General features: G+C 41.2%; 1 protein-coding gene, 1 long non-coding RNA gene and 1 pseudogene across 2 annotated transcripts in view; 1 reads left to right on the forward strand and 2 right to left on the reverse strand.

Annotated features, from left to right (window-relative positions):
• Positions 1-2,910: 2,910 nt before the first annotated feature.
• LOC139562454 (uncharacterized) lies at positions 2,911-7,810 on the reverse strand. The gene is made up of 2 exons (XR_011672359.1): positions 7,740-7,810; positions 2,911-4,255 (listed from the first exon to the last, which is right to left on the reverse strand). It is a non-coding gene; the product is annotated as an uncharacterized lncRNA (long non-coding RNA).
• A 2,378-nt stretch (positions 7,811-10,188) lies between these two features.
• LOC139562175 (enolase 4-like) lies at positions 10,189-18,048 on the forward strand (annotated as a pseudogene).
• Positions 18,049-18,066: 18 nt separating this feature from the next.
• Positions 18,067-21,831, reverse strand: part of shtn1 (shootin 1) — a 44,146-nt gene continuing 40,381 nt past the window's right edge. Inside the window, exon 17 of the mRNA XM_071380521.1 lies at positions 18,067-19,110. The gene's annotated coding sequence lies outside the window, so the exon portion shown is untranslated. The remainder of the gene's footprint in view (positions 19,111-21,831) is intronic.

Below are 21,831 nucleotides of genomic sequence, written 5' to 3' on the forward strand. Positions count from 1 at the left end.
GCAGAGCTGACCAACCTCGCTCTACTGATCCCTGATCTACTTGTTTATCAGACTTCTATTCCATCCCAGCAATAGCACACTTGATTATCAACTAATTAGGTATGATAAGTTGAATCAGGTGTTTGTTAATGCTGGGCTGGAACAGAAGCCTGCACACCCAGCAAGATTGGCCTGCTCCAGTTGTAAAAGGTTTACACTAAGGATGCAAATTTCGACTAACCGACCCTCATTAACTGGTCAACAAACTGCTACGTTTTTCCTAAACAGTAAAATGACGTGACCAACATAAAATACTGTAAGGATCTCCACTATATAAGACACCTTATAATTTTGCCAATTTATACATTTCTACATTTAGCTAACATTAGATACTTAATCCAGAGATTCTTACCTTTGCCTTGATTCAGCAGTCTCGTCCAGATCATCATGGTATTTGTAGTTCTTTATGATAGCCACATAAGCAGCTAATTAGCATTTAATTTTTAGGGGGTAAATACAGGCAAATATATTTATAAAAGTCACCTTGTCCTGGAGAGATTTACATGATTATCAAAACGTCACGGCAGGGTAGGCCTACATGAAACACAGCCCTTATTTTAAGGGTTTCTAAAATCCCCTATGGGAAAAATTAATGGTAGAAAAATGATTGAAACCATTTCCCTGTTTAACCGCTAGGTTTTATGGGTATTATGACTCATACTGTGGTACCCTATAACGGCACGTTTCACTTCAGTACCAGCTTTTTGAGGAACTGCTCTCGAGCTGTCTGACAGGTGATAGGTCATTATGCTCCTCAAATTAGGCTCTGTATGCTGTGCCCATGTGATAAATAAGATGCAGTGCCTTCAGAAAGTATTCACACCCTTGACTTTAAAATGGAATTCAAATAGTTTGGTTAATTTCAGTTTATATGACAAATCAAGCAAGTATAGTGTAGAGAATCATCGTACCATCTTAACCGCTGTGAAATATATTTTCCATAACCAAAAATATTGTATTTTCATCTGTTTGAAGCTGGTGTAGAAAACCGAAAGTAAAAGACGCAAAAACGAAATTTAAGAAGGGGAAGCATAGAAATAGCGCATAGAACAGATCTACCACTTCTTTGACTTGCTTTAAATGAGAATGACATATCTATAACAGACATTTATATGTGAATTTGGTCGGATCAGCCAAAAAGTTAAATAATTGTAATTTCCTTGTCAACGGTCCACACAAAATACTCTGTAATGTCAAAGTAGAGTAAATTATATTTTTTATTTATGAAAAATATACCTTGATTAGATAAGTATTCAACATCCCGAGTCAATACCTGTTAGAATCCCCTTTGGCAGCGATTACAGCTGTGAGTCTTTTTTTTCTTTGCACACCTGAATTATACAATATTTGGCCATTATTCTTTTTTTAATTCTTCAAGCTCTGAAAAGTTGGTTGTTGATCATTGCTAGACATCCATTTTCAAGTCTTGCCATAGAGTTTCAAGCCGATTTAAGTCAAAACTGTAACTAGGCTACTCAGGAATATTCAATGTCGTCTTAATAAGCAACTTCAGTGTATATTTGGCCTTGTGTTTTAGGTTAGTGTCCTGCTGAAAGGTGAATTTGTCTCCCAGTGTCTTTTGGAGAGCAGACTGGACCCAGGTTTTCCTCTAGGATTTTGCCTGTGCTTAGCTCTATTCGTTTCTTTTTATCCCCCAAAAAAATGTCCTAGTCTTTGCCGATGACAAGCATACCCATATCTTTATGCAGTCACCACCATGCTTAAAAATATGTGAGTGGTACTCAGTGATATTGGATTTGCCCCAAACATAATGCTTTGTATTCAGGACAAAAAGTTCATTTCTTTACCATGTTTTTTGCAGCATTTCTTTAGTACCTTATTGCAAACAGGATGCATGTTTTGGAATATGTATATTCTGTACAGGCGTCCTTCTTTTCACCCCGTTAGTATTGTGGAGTAACTACAATGTTGTTGATCCATCCTCCTGTATTTTAATATTTAAGGACTCTTGGAAGACTAGTCCAAATGAGGACTAAAAGAGATCCTAATAAAATAAAATAAAATCAATCACAGCCATTAAACTCTGTAACTGTTTTAAAATGCCCATTGGCCTCATGGTGAAATCCCTGAATGGTTTCCTTCCTCTCCGGCAACTGAGTTAGGAAGGGCGCCTGTATCTTTGTAGTGACTGGGTGTATTGATACACCATCCAAAGTGTAGTTAATAACTGCACCATACTCAAAGGGATATTCAATATCTGCTTTTTATTTTTAAGCCCATCTACCAATAGGTGCCTTTTGTGAGGTATTGGAAAACCACCCTGGTCTTTATGGTTGAATCTGTGTTTGAAATTCACTGCTCGACTGAGGGACCTTACAGATAATTGTATGTTTGGGGTACAGAGATGGGGCAGTCATTTAAAACCATGTTAAACACTATTATTTTACACAGAGTAAGTGAGTCCATGCAACCTATTATGTGACTTGTTAAGCTAAGTTAAATTTTTACTCCGGAACTTATTTAGGCTTGCCATAACAACAGAGTTGAATACTTATTGACTCAAGACATTTCAGCTTTTTTTAAATTCATTTGTAAACATTTCTGAAAACATAAATCGACTTTGACATTATGGGGTATTGTGTTTAGATCAGTGACACAATCTACATTTGATCAATTTTAAATTCAGGCTGTAGCACAACAAATGTGGAAAAAGTCAAGGGGTGTGAATACTTTCTGAAGGCAGTGTACATGATGACTAACGATAATATACACGCACCAATTTAATTATGCAAGTTAATCTATAGACCGATAAGCATGACCGTTCAAATGTATTTAACTGTTAATATCCCTATTATATACATTGGTGTGTCACGATCGTCATGGGAAGAAGTGGACCAAAGCGCAGCGTGGTACATGTTCATCCTATTTATTTATTTAATGAACACCGACAACAACAAAACAAACACGAACGTGATGCAATGCAAAAATAAGATCCCACAAATGAAAGAGGGAAAAAGGACTGCCTAAGTATGATTCCCAATCAGAGACAACGATGGATAGCTGCCTCTGATTGGGAACCACACTCGGCCAAAAACAAAGAAATAGAAAACATAGAAATAAAGAAACTATAATGCCCATCCTAGTCACACCCTGGCCTAACCAAAATAGAGAATAAAAGCCTCTCTATGGCCAGTGCGTGACATGGTGTGACTTTTACACTTCTCTTGGGACATTCATTGGGACTCTTCATCTGCAGATACATTTTTTCTGTTTTGTCCTCTGTTATGTGAGTGAAGTTAGCTAGCTGGTGATATTTAATTCACTTAGCTATCTAGCTATACAGTACGTAAAGTTAGATAGCTAGCTAACATTACGTTAGCAGCTCATTTGAGTTACTGTAGCTAGCAAGCTAATAATACATACAGTACCAGTCAAAAGTTTGGATACACCTACTCATTCCCGGGTTTTCCTTTATTTAGACTATTTTCTACATTGTAGAATAATAATAAAGACATCAAAACTATGAAATAACACATATGGAATCATGTAGTAACCAAAAAAGTGTTAAACAAATCAAAATATATTTTAGATTCTTCAAAGTACCCACCCTTTGCTTTAATGACAGCTTTGCACATTCTCTCAACCAGCTTCATGAAGTAGTCACCTGGAATGCATTTCAATTAACCTGTGCGCCTTGGTGAAATTTGTTGGGGTATTGTTGACAAAAACGTCTGATTAGGTTTTCAATTGGAATCTGAGACATAACAGTATGGCAATGTTTGACATGACAGTAAAGGGGCTCTTCAGCCATACAGGGAGCTCTAAGAGGCAGCTGGGGAAACAAGCAGGCTAGGAGGGTAGTGATCAGAGGAAAGCCACTGACCCCTGCCATTTCAGTTTTTCAGTATTTTAGGCTGGGGAAATTACATGTGACACCATGACTTGAGGGCAGAGAGGGGCTACCTTAAGAAACATAATCATCAACTCTCAGTTTTTTACTAAACAGTCGCCTCTACAACACCCAGGCATTCATTTACATCAACTCAGCATGTGTAACAGACTGTGCTGATGCCAGCAGTTTTAGATCCGACACAGCAGTCCCTCTCTCACAGTCGGCATAACGGACAGCGCACTGGCTTTATCAGCCTTTAGTAGAGTGATGCTCAAGGATTATTACCACGCCCATTTGGCAGAAACAGTGAGATTGCTGACGGTAATCGGCCATGACAGGGAACAGAGAGGCTAGTGGTTGAACCTAAAGGGAGAGAGAGAGGGAGGAAAGTGGATATTAACTCAGATACTTCACCTCCTAACAATGCTGCTGGCTTCAGGTCAGTGAGAGATGGCTGTGTCAGCGATGCCTGCCTCAGTGCTCATCACAGTTTGGGCCCTCTCTAAGATGGCAGAGGGAAGAGCAAATCCAAACTAACCTTTATCTCACTGTCCCGCCTCAGTGCAATAACTTGATTGTTTCACACATTGGGCCATTAACAGAGTGCAATGCTTTTGATGTCTGCTGTTTTGTTTGCCTTATTACACTGTAACACCCTGGTTACATTTCTCTTTCTTTCCCCCCCTGTACCAAAACAATCTCTATTGTTTATTGACCATGTGAATAGACATATGGTAAGCATTTCTTGGTAACAGTGGAGGCTGCTGAGGGGAGGACGACACATAATAATGGCTGGAATGGAGCAAATGGAAACCATGTCTTTGATGTATATTATACCATTCCACCTATTCTGCTCGAGCCATTACAATGAGCCCGTCCTCCCCAATTAACATGCCACCAACCTCCTGTGGTTTGTAATGGAGGAGGGACCATAGATTTCTTTTAGACCACAGTGAGGTCTTCAAAGACAATTTCCAGGACGCAAGTGGTGTGACCATTATCAACAATGATAAGAGGAGAGACTCTGTGATGGCCGCTCTCCACTTGATCCATGATTGTTTTAATCTAGTTGCAGGGACTGCAGATAAAAAGTAGCTTGTTCTAAAACCTAGTGCAATGTCAATGCCTGATAAATGTTCCCTGAAAATGTTTTGAATTAATAAAGAACTTGAATCTCCAGCCAGCAAATCTTTATTCCAAATGCCAGACGTCGAGGGATATTTTTCAAGTTTGTCTCCCCAAGTTGGTTAACTGTCAGATGGCACAGTGCAAAGTGCCAACACTTGTATAAATCGTCTTTGGGTTCGGTGTCCCTTCTACGGGACGGTTGAGCTAACGTAGGCTAATGCGATTAGCCTGAGGTTGTAAGTAACAAGAACATTTCCCAGGACATAGACATATCTGATATTGGCAGAAATTTGGGGGTTTATGGCTTAAATTCTTGGTAATCTAACTGCACTGTCCAATTACAGTAGCTATTACAGTGAAATAATACCATACTATTGTTTGAGGAGAGTGCACAATTTTGAACATGAACAGTTATTAATAAACAAATTAGGCACATTTGGGCAGTCTTGATACAACATTTTGAACAGAAATGCAATGGTTCATTAGATCAGTCTAAAACTTTGCACATACACTACTGCTATCTAGTGGCCAAAATCTAAATTGCAACTGGGGTGGAATAATACATTATGGCCCTTTTCTTGCATTTCAAAACGATGGTACAAAAAAATACAAAATAATGTTTTTCTTTTCTTTGGATTATCTTTTACCAGATCTATTATGTTATATTCTCGTACATTCCTTTCACATTTCCACAAACTCCAAAGTGTTTCCTTTCAAATGGTACCAACCATATGCATATCCTTGCTTCAGGGCCTGAGCTACAGGCAGTTAGATTTGGGTATGTAATTTTAGGTGAAAATTGAAAAAAAGGGGTGGATCCTTAAGAGGATTTATAACAGAGCACACCCATTAGATTATTTGAAAGTTATGGCTCTTCTCCAAGTGGCAGCATTAGCTGTGATGGTCCCATGATATGATCTCAGAGTTAAGCGGCGGTGTTGGCATCCCTCTGGAGTCACAAGGGCACTGGGTTAGAGGGAGGTGGGGGGCACTGTTTAGCTTTACCCCTGCCCCCAGCGCAGACTGTGCCAGGATGCCAAAGCCTAGCGTGGTATTGCCCTCTGCTGAACTGCCGTCATCCTCTCATCTTGGCAGATCTGTAATGTCTGATGAGATACCCTTGCCTAGACGGGATTGCGTTAGTGACAAGAACATGAAAGTCATCAAACTTTCATCTTGGTTGTTTCTGAAGCAGTCTTGATTTGTTATATATACAGTATATCAATACTGTGCAATTCAACCAAAGTCCAAGTAACAGTTATTGAATGTGTCTAGCCTTTTTATTTCTCTCATTAGTGTATCACCATGCGGTAAAATGATTCAGCGAGATGGTTAGATGTTTTTATTAATGTCACTACATAGACCTATTTGCCAAAAAATCTCTGAAAATCCAGCTCACTGTGGGGCCTCCCGATTGGGGCCTCCCGAGTGGCACAGTGGTCTGAGGCACTGCAACTAGAGATTCTGGGTTCGAGTCCAGGCTCTGTCGCAGCCGGCCACGACCGGGAGACCCATGGGGCAGCGCACAATTGGCCCAGCGTCGTCCGGGTTAGGGGAGGGTTTGGCCGGCAGGGATGTACTTTTCCCATCGCTCACTAGCGACTCCTGTGGTGGGCCGGGTGCAATGCATGCTGACACGGTCGCCAGCTGTACGGTGTTTCCTCCGGTACACTAGTGCGGCTGGCTTCCGGGTTAAGTGGGGGAATTGTGTCAAGAAGCAGTGTGGCTTGTTTGGGTTGTGTTTCGGAGGACGCACGGCTCTCGACCTTCGCCTCTCCCGAGTCCATACAAGAGTTGCACCGATGAAACAAGACTGTAACTACCAATTGTATACCATGAAAAAGGGGTAAAACATTCTTTATTTTTTACTAACAAAAATTTTGCTCACTGTTTGTTGACCTTGCAGAGTGAGGTCATGCCGCAGGGAAGAAAAGCTCTGATTGTCAAAGCCAATCGTATGATTACAGTGCACTGGGTCTTTTTATTTGTCCCTTTGTACCATCCTTACATGAACCAACAGAGATGGCCTATGAGTGTCCTATTGGTATTGTTCGGAGGGGAAATGTCATCCAACCTAGTCTATTTCATTGAAGTAACAACAGGGTTGCCTTTGCATATAATTTTGGATGGACTGGGGCCTCCTGCCTCCTGTTTGTTAAAATCATAAAGACAGTGGATTAGTGGTTTAACATGACAAACATTTTAGCCTACTTGTTTAAAACATATCGACTGAAAAGAAGACCCTGTGATTTGTATTTAAATACCTAGTCAAGTTATTTTATCAAGCAAGTTTTGTTTACTCTGTACCTCCATCTCTATTCTTACTAAGCCCCCCAAAAATCTCATAGAAATAGCCTAGCATTAGCCCTAATTCAGAAATAATTAGAAATCCTGCTTATTTTGAGATTTTTTTCTGAAGGCTCTGTGCTAGCAGAGACATAACATAGTTTGCTGTCCTCTCTCAAATGCAATGATCTGGTCATTCTGGTGTCACCTAAAATCAAATAAAATTGTATTTGTCACATGCTTTGTGTGACGTAGAAGTCCGTCACTGGCCGCGGGCAACATTTGGTTCTTTAACGCACGCACACATTCATCACTCCTCCCTTCTCCGTTATAAGTTAACAATGTGGGTCGACACACAAATTAACTTCTGTCTAAGTACATACATTTCACACTTGTCAATGTTCATATTTAAGATATACAATATTTATTATACTTATCAACGTTGTGGATGAGCGCGTTGTTTGTTCTGTTTCTCTCTCTCTCTCCATCTCGGTAGCTTCCGGGTATGCTGGAAAAAGACCCGAGCTAAGGGAATTGGGCTGACTTTATAGTGCCTGTCCCAAATTGCTCATTAATGCAAATGGTTATATGGGCATATTGAAAGATACTGTCAGTAGTGATGTAATGTTGTAAATGTTATGTTGTGATATTGTTTAAAAACGTGTTGCAATGTATATCCTTTAGTATGTTTAGTTAATGGAAAATGTAGGTTTGACTAGGTAATTGCTTAATTAATTAGGGTAGTAATTGTTCTGAGGGGAGGGGCTAGCCCTACAAAAGGAGCCTCTCTTTCAGTTCATAGAGAGGCATATTTGGATCGAGCTGTGGATGGGGCAGCATTGTTTTAAGCTGTCCCATAAGGTAGACGTTTGATGGCAGTACTGTTGTTCTTGTTCCGGAATCACCTTGTAAATAAACACCTTTGCACAGAAGAACTTTTGCGGCTCCGCCATCTTTTTGTTTTGATAGAGGTTAGGTTTTCCAGTTTATCCTTCTGGCCTACTCTACGTGACACTTTGTAAACAACAGGTGTAGACTAGAAGTGAAATGCTTACTTACAGGCCCTTCCCAACAATGCAGAGCGAAAAATAGAAAGATAATAGAAAAATAAAATAACACGAGGAATAAATACACAATGAGTAACGATAACTTGGCTATATACACTGGGTACCAGTACCGAGTCGATGTACATATAGGTCGGGGTAAAGTGACTAGGCAACAGGATAGATAATAAACAGTAGCAGCAGTGTATGTGATGAGTCAAAATGCAGATAGTCCGGGCAGTTATTTGGTTAACTATTTAGCAGTCTTATGGCTTGAGGGTAGAAGCTGTACAGAGTCCTGTTGGTTTCAGATTGGTGCAACGGTACTGCTTGCCGTGCGGTTGCAGAGAGAACAGTCCATGACTTGGGTGGCTGCAGTCTTTGACAATCTTTAGGGCCTTCCTCCGACACCGCCCAGAATAGAGGTCCTGGATGGCAGGCAGCACAGCCCCAGTGATGTACTGGGCCGTATGCACTACCTTCTGTAGCGCCTTGCGTTCGGATGCCAAGCAGTTGCCATACCAAGTGGTGATGCAACCAGTCAAGATGCTCACCTTGGGGCAGCAGTAGAACTTTTTGACGATATAAGGGCCCATGCCAAATATTTTCAGCCTCGTGAGGGGGAAGAGGCATTGTTGTTTTGGTCTGTGTGTGTGTAATGGGTGCGTGTTAGTGGCAGGGAAGTCAGGCACAGGAGAACGAACTTGGTATAAACGGAGTCGTTTAATAAAAGTTAACAAAACTCCAAAAACCAAAATATATAAAATAATCAAAGTGGGTACAAAACCCGTCGCGCACCAACACATAACTTGCACAAACATACAATCAAACAATCACCGACAAGGACATGAGGGGAAAACAGAGGGTTAAATACACAACATGTAATTGATGGGATTGGAACCAGGTGTGATGGAAGACAAGACAAAACCAATGGAAAATGAAAAATGGATCAGTGATGGCTAGAAGATCGGTAACGTCGACCGCCGAACACCGCTCGAACAAGGAGAGGGGCCGACTTCGGCGCAAGTCATGACAGTGTGGACCATGTTAATTCTTTAGTGATGTGGACACCGAGGAACTTGAAGCTCTCCACTACAGCCCTGTGGATGGGGGCATGCTCAGCCCTCCGTTTCCTGTAGCCAATGATCAGCTCCTTTGTCTTGTTGATGTTAAGGGAAAGGTTGTTGTCCTGGCATCACACTGCCAGGTCACTGACCTCCTCCCTCTAGGCTGTCTCATCATTGTCGGTGATCAGGCCTACTCTGTCATGTCGCCAGAAAACTTAATGATGGTGTTGGAGTCGTTCGCGGCCACGCAGTCGTGGGTGAACAGGGAGTACAGGAGGGGACTAAGCATGCATCCCTGATGGGCCCACATGTTGAGGGTCAGCGTGGCGGATGTGTTGTTGCCTACTCTCACCACCTAGGGGTGGCCCGTCAGGAAGTCCAGGATCCAGTTGCAGAGGGACGTGTTCAGTCCCAGGGTCTTGCGCTTAGTGATGAGCTTGGAAGGCACTATAGTGTTGAACGTTGAGCTGTAGTCAATGAACAGCATTCTCACATAGGTGTTCCTCTTGTCCAGGTGGGAGAGGGCATTGTGGAGTGCAATGGAGATTGCATCATCTGTGGATCTGTTGGGGTGGTATGCAAATTAGAGTGGGTCAAGGGTGTCTGGGATGACGGTGTTGATGTGATCCATGACCAGCCTTTCAAAGCATTTCAAAGCTACAGATGTGAGTGCTACGGGCCGATAGTAATTTAGACATAAGGACTATGTTCCATTCTCCATCAGTACCTCTTTGGTCGATATCTGACGATGTCCAAGTTCTCCAATTATACAATGGCTCATCCAAGGGTAGAAGAAGCCATTGTCCTTATCAACCCCATAGTGTCATTCATGCATGCTGACAAGAAGGGTGAAGAGAAAGGTAACAACCTCTCCCCTGGGCCAGCCTGACAGATTTCTGACATCACATCACATTACCAATGGATGCTTTCCTTTCAAAACATTAGCTTGTTCTCAATAAAATACCTCAGAGGGACCATGTGTTTTAAGTATGCGTAAAGAGGTCATGTGCAGGTTAAGTGTGCCGCTGAAGTTTACACCTTGGAGACACATTGAGAGGTGTTATTTTAGGTGTTATTTGAAGAGCTAGCTCTGCAAGTATTAGCTCCCAGCTCCACAGAGAATCTCGGTTGAAGCCTCTGGTCCAATGCACTCATGTCTCTGGCTTATTTCCCTAGTGGTCCCCTGAGGTAAATCATCTCCTCCTCTTCCCCACTCTCTAGTGACAGATAAAGCCTTGTCTTGTAAGAGAGTCCCTGTGGGAGGGCTGGCCTCTCAGACAGTCACTTTTGGAAATTGTTCTTCCTCTCAAGTTGTGTAACAACATTGTGGCAGATTAAGTTTATTTCTGGTATTCCAGGCAGAAAAGAAGCAGGACAGAGAAGCCCATCCCGCCTCCAGAGCTGGTCCTGCCTGGCAGCATGGCCATCGGTTCAGTGTCCATGGCTGTGGCCAAGATTGGGGCTCTACTGCAAGACATGCCCCTGTACAAGTACATCACAGTTCTGAGGAACAAACAGGTCAGTGAGCTCCCCTTTGAACACGCACACACACACTGACACACACCATGCTATGTTATGCAATGTGATGTAGGTCATTGATCAGGAATGATAGACTTGAAGGCAATGGCAGATATATGTGTGGGTGTTAAGGGAGGCTATTTCATCTAGTTGTCATATTATACATGTAGCGTGTAGTAAAAAAAAAGTGTTTAATAATAATATTGACCATCTTCAATCAATCGACCACATACAACACCCGTTCTGCCAGTCACTTTCTGTTAAAAGTCCCCAAACACATGCCTGGGTCGCTCCTCTTTTCAGTTCGCTGCAGCTAACAACTGGAACGAGCTGCAACAAACACTCAAACTGGACAGTTTTATCTAAATCTCTTCATTCAAAGACTCAATCATGGACACTCTTACTGACCGTTGTGGCTGCTTTGCGTGATGTATTGTTGTCTCTACCTTCTTGCCCTTTGTGCTGTTGTCTGTGCCCAATAATGTTTGTACCCTGTTTTGTCCTGCTACCATGTTGTGCTGCTGCCATGTTGTGTTGTTGTCTTAGGTCTCTCTTTTTGTAGTGTTGTGTTGTCTCTTTTGTCGTGGTGTGTTTTGTCCTATATTTTTATTGAATTTATTTAAATTTTTAATCCCAGCCCCTGTCCCCGCAGGAGGCCTTTTGGTAGGCAGTCATTGTAAATAAGAATTTGTTCTTAATGTTCTTAACTGACTTGCCTAGTTAAATAAAGGATTTTTTTATTTTTATAAATAAAAATAAAGAACAGAAACCCAGCCTAAAACCCCAGAGTAAGCAATGCAGATGTAGAAGCATCTACACTGCATCAGAAAGTATTCAGACCCCTTCCCTTTTCCCACATTTTGTTACATTACAGCCTTATTCTAAAATGTATTAAATCATTTGTTTCCCTGATGACAAAGTGAAAACTGGTTTAGAAATTTCAGCAAATGTATAAAAAATTTTTTTTTACAAATACCTTATTTACATAAGTATTCAGACCCTTTGCTGTGAGACTCGAAAGCTCAGGTGCATCCTGTTTCCATTGATCATCCTTGAGATGTTTTTACAACTTGACTGGTGTCCACCTGTGGTAAATTCAATTGATAGGACAGGATTTGGAAAGGCTCACACCTGTCTATATAAGGTCCCACAATTGACAGCGCATGTCAGAGCAAAAACCAAGCCATGAGGTCGAAGGAATTGTACGTAGAGCTCTGAGACATGATTGTGTCGAGGCACAGATCTGGGGAAGGGTACCAAAAAATGTCTGCAGCATTGAAGGTCCCCAAGAACACAGTGGCCTCCATCATTCTTAAATGGAAGAAGTTTGTAACCACCAAGACTCTTCCTAGAGCTGGCCACCCAGCCAAACTGAGCAATCAGTGGAGAAGGGCCTTGATCAGGGAGGTGATATGGGTATCCCCAAACCATCACACTACACCCACCATGCTTGACCATTGGTAGAAGGTTCTTACTGTGAAATGCAGTGTTTGGTTTTCGCCAGGCATAATGGAACGCATGTCGTCCAAAAAGTTATACTTCTGACTCATGTGTCCATAGAACATTCTTCGAGGAGTCTTGACGACCACCCAGGTGCTTCCAAGGGCTTTTTTGGCAAACTTGAGTCAACTTTTTGGATGAGATGGGTCCCATTATGTCTGGTGAAAACCCAAACACTGCAATCCACAGTAAGAACCTCATACCAACGGTCGAGCATGGTGGTGGTAGTGTGATGGTTTGGGGGTGCTTTGCTGCCTCAGGACCTGGACGACTTGCCTTAATAGAAGGAACCATGGATTCTGTTCTGTATCAGAGAATTATACAGGAGAATGTCAGGGCATCTGTCTGTGAGCTGAAGCTGAAGCGCAACTGGGTCATTCAGCAAGACAATGATCCAAAACACACAATCAAGTCTACATGAAAATGGTTAAAAAGCAACAAATCTGAAGTTTTGTAATGGCCTAGTCAAAGTCCATATCTAAACCCGATTGAGATATTGTGTTAGGACCTGAAACGAGCAGTTCATGCTTTAAAACCCACAAATGTCGCTGAGTTAAAGCAGTTCTGCATGCAAGAGTGGGTCAAAATTCCTCCACAGCAATGTGAGAGACTGATCAACACCTACAGGAAGTGTTTGGTTACAGTCATTGCAGCTAAAGTTATTGAGTGTAAGGGGGCAATTACCTTTTCACACAGGGGCATTGTGTGTTGCATAACTGTTCATTAAATTAAATAAGTATCAATTTGTTTTATTTGTAAACTCAGGTTCCCTTTATCTAATAATAGGTTTTGGTTGAAGATCTGATAATTTTTTTTCTCGAAAATCAGAAAGAGGGCAAATAATTTTGCACGGCACTGTACATAGTATAAAGAAACATTTACCTAAAACGATCCGTGAACTCCCCCAACAGATCATCACAATGGTCCTCGAGCTTCAAAAGGAGATGATTCAAATAATGAACATTGCTTCAAAAACAGGGGTAAGGAACATTGCGGCAGAGCCTGGTATAGTGGATCTACTGTACAGTATAGGGAGCTTATGATTTATTTTTAAGACTGAATATATACATTACATGACAACTCTCTGAGTATATCACAATTTCAACGTTGTAGTTACGTTCTTCAAAGTTAGAATCAATTCAATGCCGTCTGTCTATGGTTTAGCAGTGCCACAGGAGGTTGGTGGCACCTTAACTGGGGAGGATGGGCTGATAGTAATGGATGGAACGGAATTATTAGAATGACATCGGACTCCTCAAACACATGGTTTCCATGGGATTGATACCATTCCATTAACTCCATTCCAGACATTATTATGAGCCGTCCTCCCCTCAGCAACGTCCTGTGTTTAGCACTAGAAGCACTATCTAACTGGGAATAGATTAAAGGTTGTCGATAGGAAATCGCTTTCCCTATTTTATTATGTGATGGACATCACAAGATGAGACGATAACAGCTCGCGGCCTACATTTATAGGATTAACAATATTATTGATGGTGGGTTAAATATATCCCATGTAATACCTTCAAAAGCTTTGGAAACAGGAACGTCTAAATCCTATTCATACCCGCTAACCTAATTAAAGTACATGAATTTGAAATATCATTAACGTTCATTAGAGGTGGCAACCCCTCCTCCTGGAGAATTACTGGGTGAGCTGAATCTGGTGTGTTAGAGCGGTGCTGGAGCAAAAGCTTGCATACCCAGTAGCTTTGCAGGAGGAAATGTAGAATCTCTCACATACAGTATGATCCAGCACTTCTTTCCCCAGATATATGCATATTATTAACGATGACACTGTGTACATTTATGATGGCTGACTAGACATTCCTTCTCTTTCCAGCCTGTACTGCCAACAGTGTCTGACTCTGGAGCCTTATCTGTTGAGTCCTAAGCAGCCTCTAGATCTAATTACGGAAGCATCTAACAATCTTGGATTGGCACTTGGAAAGGAGGTCCATTGGCAGTAAACTGTGCTGCTCACAACATAATGGACTATGTATGTAAACAGAACGTTAAAACAGGCACAGTGTGCCCTTGCGTACAACTCTATATGCGGGTACAGCAAGTGGTATCGATGCACCAAGTCTGGAATCAACAAAACCCTGAACAGCTTCTACCCCCAAGCCATAAGACTGCTAAATAGTTAACCAATAGCAACCTAGACTATCTGCAATGACCCTTTTTGCACTAACTTTTTTGACTCACCACATACGCTGCTGCTACTGTTTATTATCTATCCTGTTGCCTAGGCACTTTATTCTTAGTTACAGAATATGTAGCTATCTACCTCAATTACCTCGTACCCCTGCACATCGACTCAGTACTGGTACCCCTTGTATATATAGCCAAGTTATCATTACTTATTATTATATTATTATTTATTTCTCTCTGCATTGTTGGGAAGGGCCCTCAAGTAAGCATGTGACAAATAACATTTGATTTGATTTCCCATTGAAACCAATGTTTAACCTTCAATAATGATTTTGTTAGTTAAAATTAGAATTTGATGTTGACATACTGTAGTTATTCAAAACAAAATATAAGCTGGAAAAAGACTACTTTGAAGTTAGATTTTATTTTCTCTCTCTTTGCTCCTCTACAGCCAAAAGGAAAGTATGAAGTTATTACAGGAACCCCCAAATCTCCAGATGAACTAGTGGATGAGGCTTTGATTAGTAAATACCCAGCAGTCGTAGCCCTGATCGATCCTCTGCGAAAAGAGGTAAGATGTGAACACCCCTCCGAACACACATCCACAGTAAATGAAAGACGTGTTGGTGTGCTTATAGAAACTTATGGTGTGTGTGTGACCCGATGTGTAAGGAGCAGTAGGAGAGACTGAGCAGTGTGGCTGGAGCCTCCTGCAGCCTGCTCTCTGACATCTCCTCTAAGCCCCAGTGTCACGGCTCACAGGAAGACGCCCCATCTCTTCCAGGGGTACATCCTGAATCAGACCAATAAAGTCACCGACCTGACCCACGTCACCACAGAGCACAAAGGGAGCCACTGATGGAGTTTTACATAGAGCTTTTGTTTACTAATACATTGTCCTAATGTAGGTCAAATGTACAGTGTGCAACATTTTATTGATGGAATGTCAAGAAAAATTGGAGGTCAAATCCATGCTAGGGGAATAAGCCATCATATTGGCCAGATTGACCTATAATAATTGCCATCACAACATCAATACTGTGAATAGAAACAGTAGTATGAACATGACAGTATAAATATTTTGGAATATATAGGTGATGTGTGAGACACGCCAACTTACATGGTTCCTCAAATGAAGATTTTCCCATTTGAGTGCTGCCGAATCGAACATTTTATCACAGGGAGCCAAATGAATGTCTGCGTGGGCCATGTATCGATCGAATGATGCAACCCGACGATACTTCTACTGTTAAAGGTCATGGGACCCCAAATGATGTTCAGTCAGTTTACCTTTGTCCTAATCTCTCATGGACAGATGCATGTAGCATAAATGGTAGTATTATCTGTCTACAGACTGTGGGATGCGACGACTAACGAGGAACTTTGTTTCCGGTATGCAGATTTTTCGCCACTGATCATTTGGGCAAATGATGATTCCGCAGGTGCTCGCATCTTTTGAATTTCTGAATGGGAGGGGACATTTGGCCCATAGACTTGCTTGAACTGTCAGAGAGTTTACGATTAGAGGGGTGGAGACTTCGCTAGTTTCGTTAGTATATTTTCTAACCCGTCTCCCCCTGAACTCAACTGAGCATCTGACGCAATTACGCAAGATTTTAGTTCTGGGTGTCCGAGATTACCTTTGTTCTTAAGATCTCACTCAAATTAATGTTCTTCTATATGAAACTATGGTTTGTTAGTTTGTTCATGCTTATTTTGGGGAATGCACTGTTTTTCAGAGGAACCCCTGTAATGACAGATAGTGTAAAGCAGGGATGGGCAACTTTGATAGGGTGGGGGTCACATAATTATTATTATTTTTTAACGCATTGCGAGCCCCCGTCTTGACAGCAGAGCTAAAAGAAAATACAAAATAAAAGTTTTAGAGTTAATTTTGTGCAATTCTACACATTTTCCCATGGGCTGTAGAGAAAATGTTGCAGTTTTGAAGCACGTTTGCTGCAATTATACTAATTTTGCCACAGGGTGGGAGAAATGTTTGCAGTTTTCAATATGATATCTGCGTGAAACTGACTAATAAAATCAATGGGGGCCCCCCGGCCAGTAATTTGACAAGTTTAGATAGCTGGCTGCTAAACTAACTTTACAATCAATTTTTTTTTAGCTGACATGGGCTAATTGACTGACTATCAGTGACTGACATAAAAATAGTTAAGAGGGGGGGTTGATCCGAGGCCCTTCAAAAGTTGCCCATCCCTGGTGTAAAGAGTTGATTCATTGACCTGGTAATACAGGTTACTTTTATGTGTGTGTGTGTGTGTGTGTGTGTGTGTGTGTGTCTTTTTGTATGTCAGGTGAGGTAATAATTGGAACGACGTGTGGTGAGCCCTGCAGTGACAACTCACTCTCAGATGTGGTGAGGCTTAGTCATTCTCTTTAGATCTATATGTTTACATGTCTCTCTCGCTGTCTGTCTTTATCTAGTAATGTGTTGGACTGAAAATCTGCACATTTCAGTCTGACAATCCATTGCATCACTTATGTATGTATTCTGCTCTGTACAAGTTTTATAATACAAATGTCTGTATTTACAAGGCCCAAGAACCTCTATTGAAGTGATATAATAAACAGTTTGCCTGTCATTGTGTACTCACACCAAAACAAAGCCAAGTGACGGCGTCTTCTCCGTCCCTTGGCGATGAGCAGTCGTCGCACGTTGGCACTCGGCGCCCGTAAACTCTTGTCATTGTGCGTTTCTCTCTCTCCCTCAGGTCGTAGGCCTGGGAGTTAGGTATGTCAAACTGGGAGGTCTGAGTCGTGGAGAGCGGCTGACTAAATACAACCGTCTGATTTCTATAGAGGAAGAATTGGCCCAGCAGGGAATACTGGGTATGGCTTTTTCCTCTCGCCTTTTCAGCCAGTAGAAAGAGGGGGCTAGACAAAGCTATGGGTAGGAGAGGCAGTAATGGCTGGGCTGGTGAGAATACATTTCTCCCTGGACGTGAAAGGAAACTGTGTGTCAGGAATCATGAAGAGGGGGAAAAGGAGCTGGCGAAAAAACCCTACCTTGGTTCTGTTAATTGGCCACCTAATTACGCCTCCCAAAAAAGGGACAGGGATATTGGGCAATTACTGAAAAGCGAGTTCATCTTTGTATAAAATAAAGAATTAACTTCTGCACCAATTGCATATACAGGACTCTTGTATATCGTTTGGCTCTGGCTATGTGGAATATATATATTTTTAGTGCTGTCACAGCAGTAGAAATCATCACAGACCTAGAATAGAGGGGCCTGGAGCGAGGAGGGACATGTTCAATGTGCACAGACCTCTACAGAACATGTTCAATAGACTGTCATGCATTGGCTAGTTTCGCTTTGGCCTTTTTAAAGCCTTTGTTGTCCATTCAACTTATTTCACTTGTTTTCTGTCTGCAGATTTAAGAAAAGACACATCCTCGCTCTTTGTTGGAGAAACGGAGGAGCAGTTATTTACATAATATTCTTGAGGACAAGGATTAAATGAATACCATAGTGTTTTATTCCAAAATGACATTTTCGATTTATGTTTACGTCAATCTAATGTAATTACAAGTCTTAAAATGAATCACTCATACAATCTATTTAAATGATACACCATTACATTTCTTCCCATATTAAAATGAATGAATTATCAGTCGTCACTTAGTGCAAAAAGGTTTCACGCTAACCAAATGCAGCGTTGATCTGTATTTTTCCTTGGAAACAAAACTGAATTGATCAAAATGACCACAAAGGAATCACAATAATTTGGCATCACATATTCTGGAATGAACAGAAAATGATATTTACACATATATTTGCAAATTCCAAAGAATAAAAAATACACACACATACAAAAAAGATTATGTAAGACACTGTGGTCACGATTATTTTTAATAAACCTGCCCATTTAATAACCATTTATTTTTATGTGGTTTATGACAACATTTCCATTTTTGTTATAATGCCAGTGTTGGGGTAGCTCTCTGAAAATATAGTTTACCAAGCTACCAATTACTTCACACTGGAAGAATTAAACTAAACTAAAGCTAGCCTTAAGAAAAATATAGTTTAATTAACTGAAGTTACTTTGAAAAAGTAGTTCACTACATCCAAACTACTTAGTGAAAAATTATCATATGTACATCTGAATGTGTAATTTAGCCTATTAAACACAACAACTGTGTTTCAAGTGAGAATTAGGCAGGTCTGATGCTGAAAAAGAAAGGAAAATATTGCCTACTTCACCCATATTATCTTTTCATTTTGGAAAAAAAGTAGTGTGTAGTTCCAGGAGTTAGCTACACCGCTACATGGCAAAAAATGTATTAACTACTGAAAACACTACTTAGGTTTGAATTTAGTTCAACTACCACCAACCTACTGCAAAATGTAATTCAATTACTAGTTGGACCAAATGTAGTTCATTACTCCCAAACCCTGTGTAGTGCAGTGGGGACACCAGACAGGCTTTGTACTCTGAGGTCTTCTTTCCTTCACCAGAGAGCTGACTGCAGCATTGACAGGTGCAGGTCTCTTGTCTAAAGAGAAATAGATGAAAAGGAACATAGATGAGAAACACTGAGCAAGACCAACAATTTATACACATCCATCTTAACAAGCGTTTTGAGTGTAAAGCAATTTAAAAATCGACCTTGATTAGAAATCCACCGAAGTACTGGAATAGTTTGATACTGACAGAAAAATATTTGATATTAGTGGCACTCACTATTACTCAATCAGTGGAACTCACTATTAATCAATATCTTCGTGTAACATGTTAGTGCTGATATAAGTTATTGTTTAGGAAACATCCTATTTTTAAGCAATGTTGACAGGATGACAGATGGATCTGAAAGAGCCGACACAAAAGAAGGCTAAAGCATACAGCGACTCTATGCTGACCACCGATTAAAGCCAACACACTGAGAAAGGGCCCCTTCATAATTTGTCATATCCTCATCCGACTCCAAAACACAGTTCCTAGAGGAAATGATTATGTAGCCCTTTTTAAAGACAAAACCAGCGGTCTTAACAGTTGTGGCATGCCCTGCGTCAGTGTAACAGAGGGGGCAGTTGTTCCAGTGGGAAGCAGACGGTTCAGAGGTGCTTTGTGCACCAACAGACAGGGAGAGCCACCACACAGCTGTGTTGGAGCACTTACGGCCTGCCTCAATGGGCCTGTCAAAGGAGTTCTTCATTCATGTTCTTTTCAACTGAAAATGCAACATTGATTTATCCATTAATTACTGTATTTAACCTATCAATATACTTGATTTATGATTTAAGGATAGTTTTTCCATACTTATTTAACTTGGCTTATCTTTATCGTAACTTACGTAGGCATATCATTCTATCTGAGTAAAAGCTGAACATGGCACAAAGCACAATTACTCCTGTTATCAAGAATACCTGTGTAGTTACAACATTTTAGGATGAGTAAACTTGCATTTTAATTGGAATATCAACTTACTAAAGATTGTAAGCATCGTAATAGACTGGATTTCACTTGGTTTTAAAGTGCTTAGCTCGGCATTGCCTCAGCTACTATGGTATATAATACACAATTGTTGATAAAGATGAGAGAATATTCTGTGTTCATATAACCATCTACTTAACATCCAAACAAGCCAAGGAAGAAGAGAAAGAGAGAGAGAGCTAGGGAGTTCACTGGATCTACAGACATCCTCTAATCAATGAGTGTGGATAGCCAGACGTAGCGGGCAGAGAGAAAGCAGCCGTGTGAATTGGCCCTGAGCAGCCACGGTTCCCCACCAGGCAATTACTCTGTTTGGAAAATAAACGGAATGACTAACAAAATAGGCTAAATTAAGTGTTTCCCAGACACACTAAAAAGAGGCTTCCTAATTGCCAATCCCTCTGGGGGGAAAAAAACAACAAAACGTTGCATTGTATTGGCTGATGGCGACAGAAATAGAGAGCGGTAAAGATGGCTCTCACCAAAATAAAAAGGGACACAGCATGCCTCCGGGTAATTACATTGTCGCCCTGATCGACAGAATCTTTACTGCTTGTCAATCAATGTCAGACGGCAGATCGCTAAAGAGGAAGCAGGGAAAGGCCAGGTCATGGACTCTGTTTCGACGTTGAGCTGTCCATGGACTGAAAACAACAGGTCCAAGGAGAGCAAGCATCAGCTGGCCGTAGTTGGTGATACTGTTTGTGACTTCTAGAATCAGATTCCGTACGAAATACTGAAGACCTACAATGACATACTTTTTTAAAGTGCAATCATTTCAAAGAGGTTGAGGAGAGACTGAGGCCAGGATTCAAAGAAACGCAGATTACTGACATCGCACTGCACTTGGTGGAACCGCAGTAACTGCCATCAAATCAATGAAAATGTTTTCTCCCTTGAAGCATGCTTAATTTTCTGTTTGAATTAAATGATGTACCAGTTCTATTGGCATTTTGACAGTTAACACAGTTGGAATCAAGGCAATATTTTACATTTATGAATCAGGATCGCAGCGCGAAGGTTGTTTGTGTTTGAATCCCAGCCTGTGGCACCATTTCCTGCTATAACTTCCATTATTACTAAGGTATTCTCCCTCTCTCGCTCTCGCTCTCTCTTTGTCTCGCTTTCTGTCTGTCCAGCACGTAGAGTGGCTTACTCAAGCAATGTCTGATGCTCAATGACACTCTCATCTCCTTGGACGTTATCTAAGTTTAGTCTTAGTTAACCTCCTCTTCCTTCAACATGAGAAAATGGAGGGTCATAAGAAAAACATGTCAGTCTGCACAATTAGTCATTTCCGAGTCCTTGGTGCAAGCAACATCCCCTTGTCCACTGATCCCTCTGTCTGCAAGGCCATTGTCGAGGGGAATTCTGCTGTTAAATAAAACGACAAAGTGACTTCCTCTTCCAACAATGTTGTAGCCCTGTCTGTATTTTTGTGGCAGTCCACTGATGAATGAATGTGCAGAGCCAATAGGTCTTAAGATGAAGTCTGAGCCCCTTGAGGCGCCTGGAAGATAAATCTAACACAAGACACTTTATCCTCAAACAGGATTTGGGGGGTAAATAGTATACATGTAAACAAGATGGCAGAAAGAAAAGTCACTCAAATTGAATTTCCTCCACAATCTTGGGGGATTTGACCCTTTCTTTCAACTGTGCTCCAAGTGGAAATTGTGCCTTAGTGACAAATGAGACCCAAATCCTCAATTAGTGCCCCACACAATGGCTACGGGACGTCACACTCCTGTTTCTGGCTCTCACATTTCCCCCTCACTTCAGA

Source organism: Salvelinus alpinus, chromosome 32 (assembly GCF_045679555.1).
Source record: "Salvelinus alpinus chromosome 32, SLU_Salpinus.1, whole genome shotgun sequence".
NCBI lineage: Eukaryota > Metazoa > Chordata > Actinopteri > Salmoniformes > Salmonidae > Salvelinus > Salvelinus alpinus.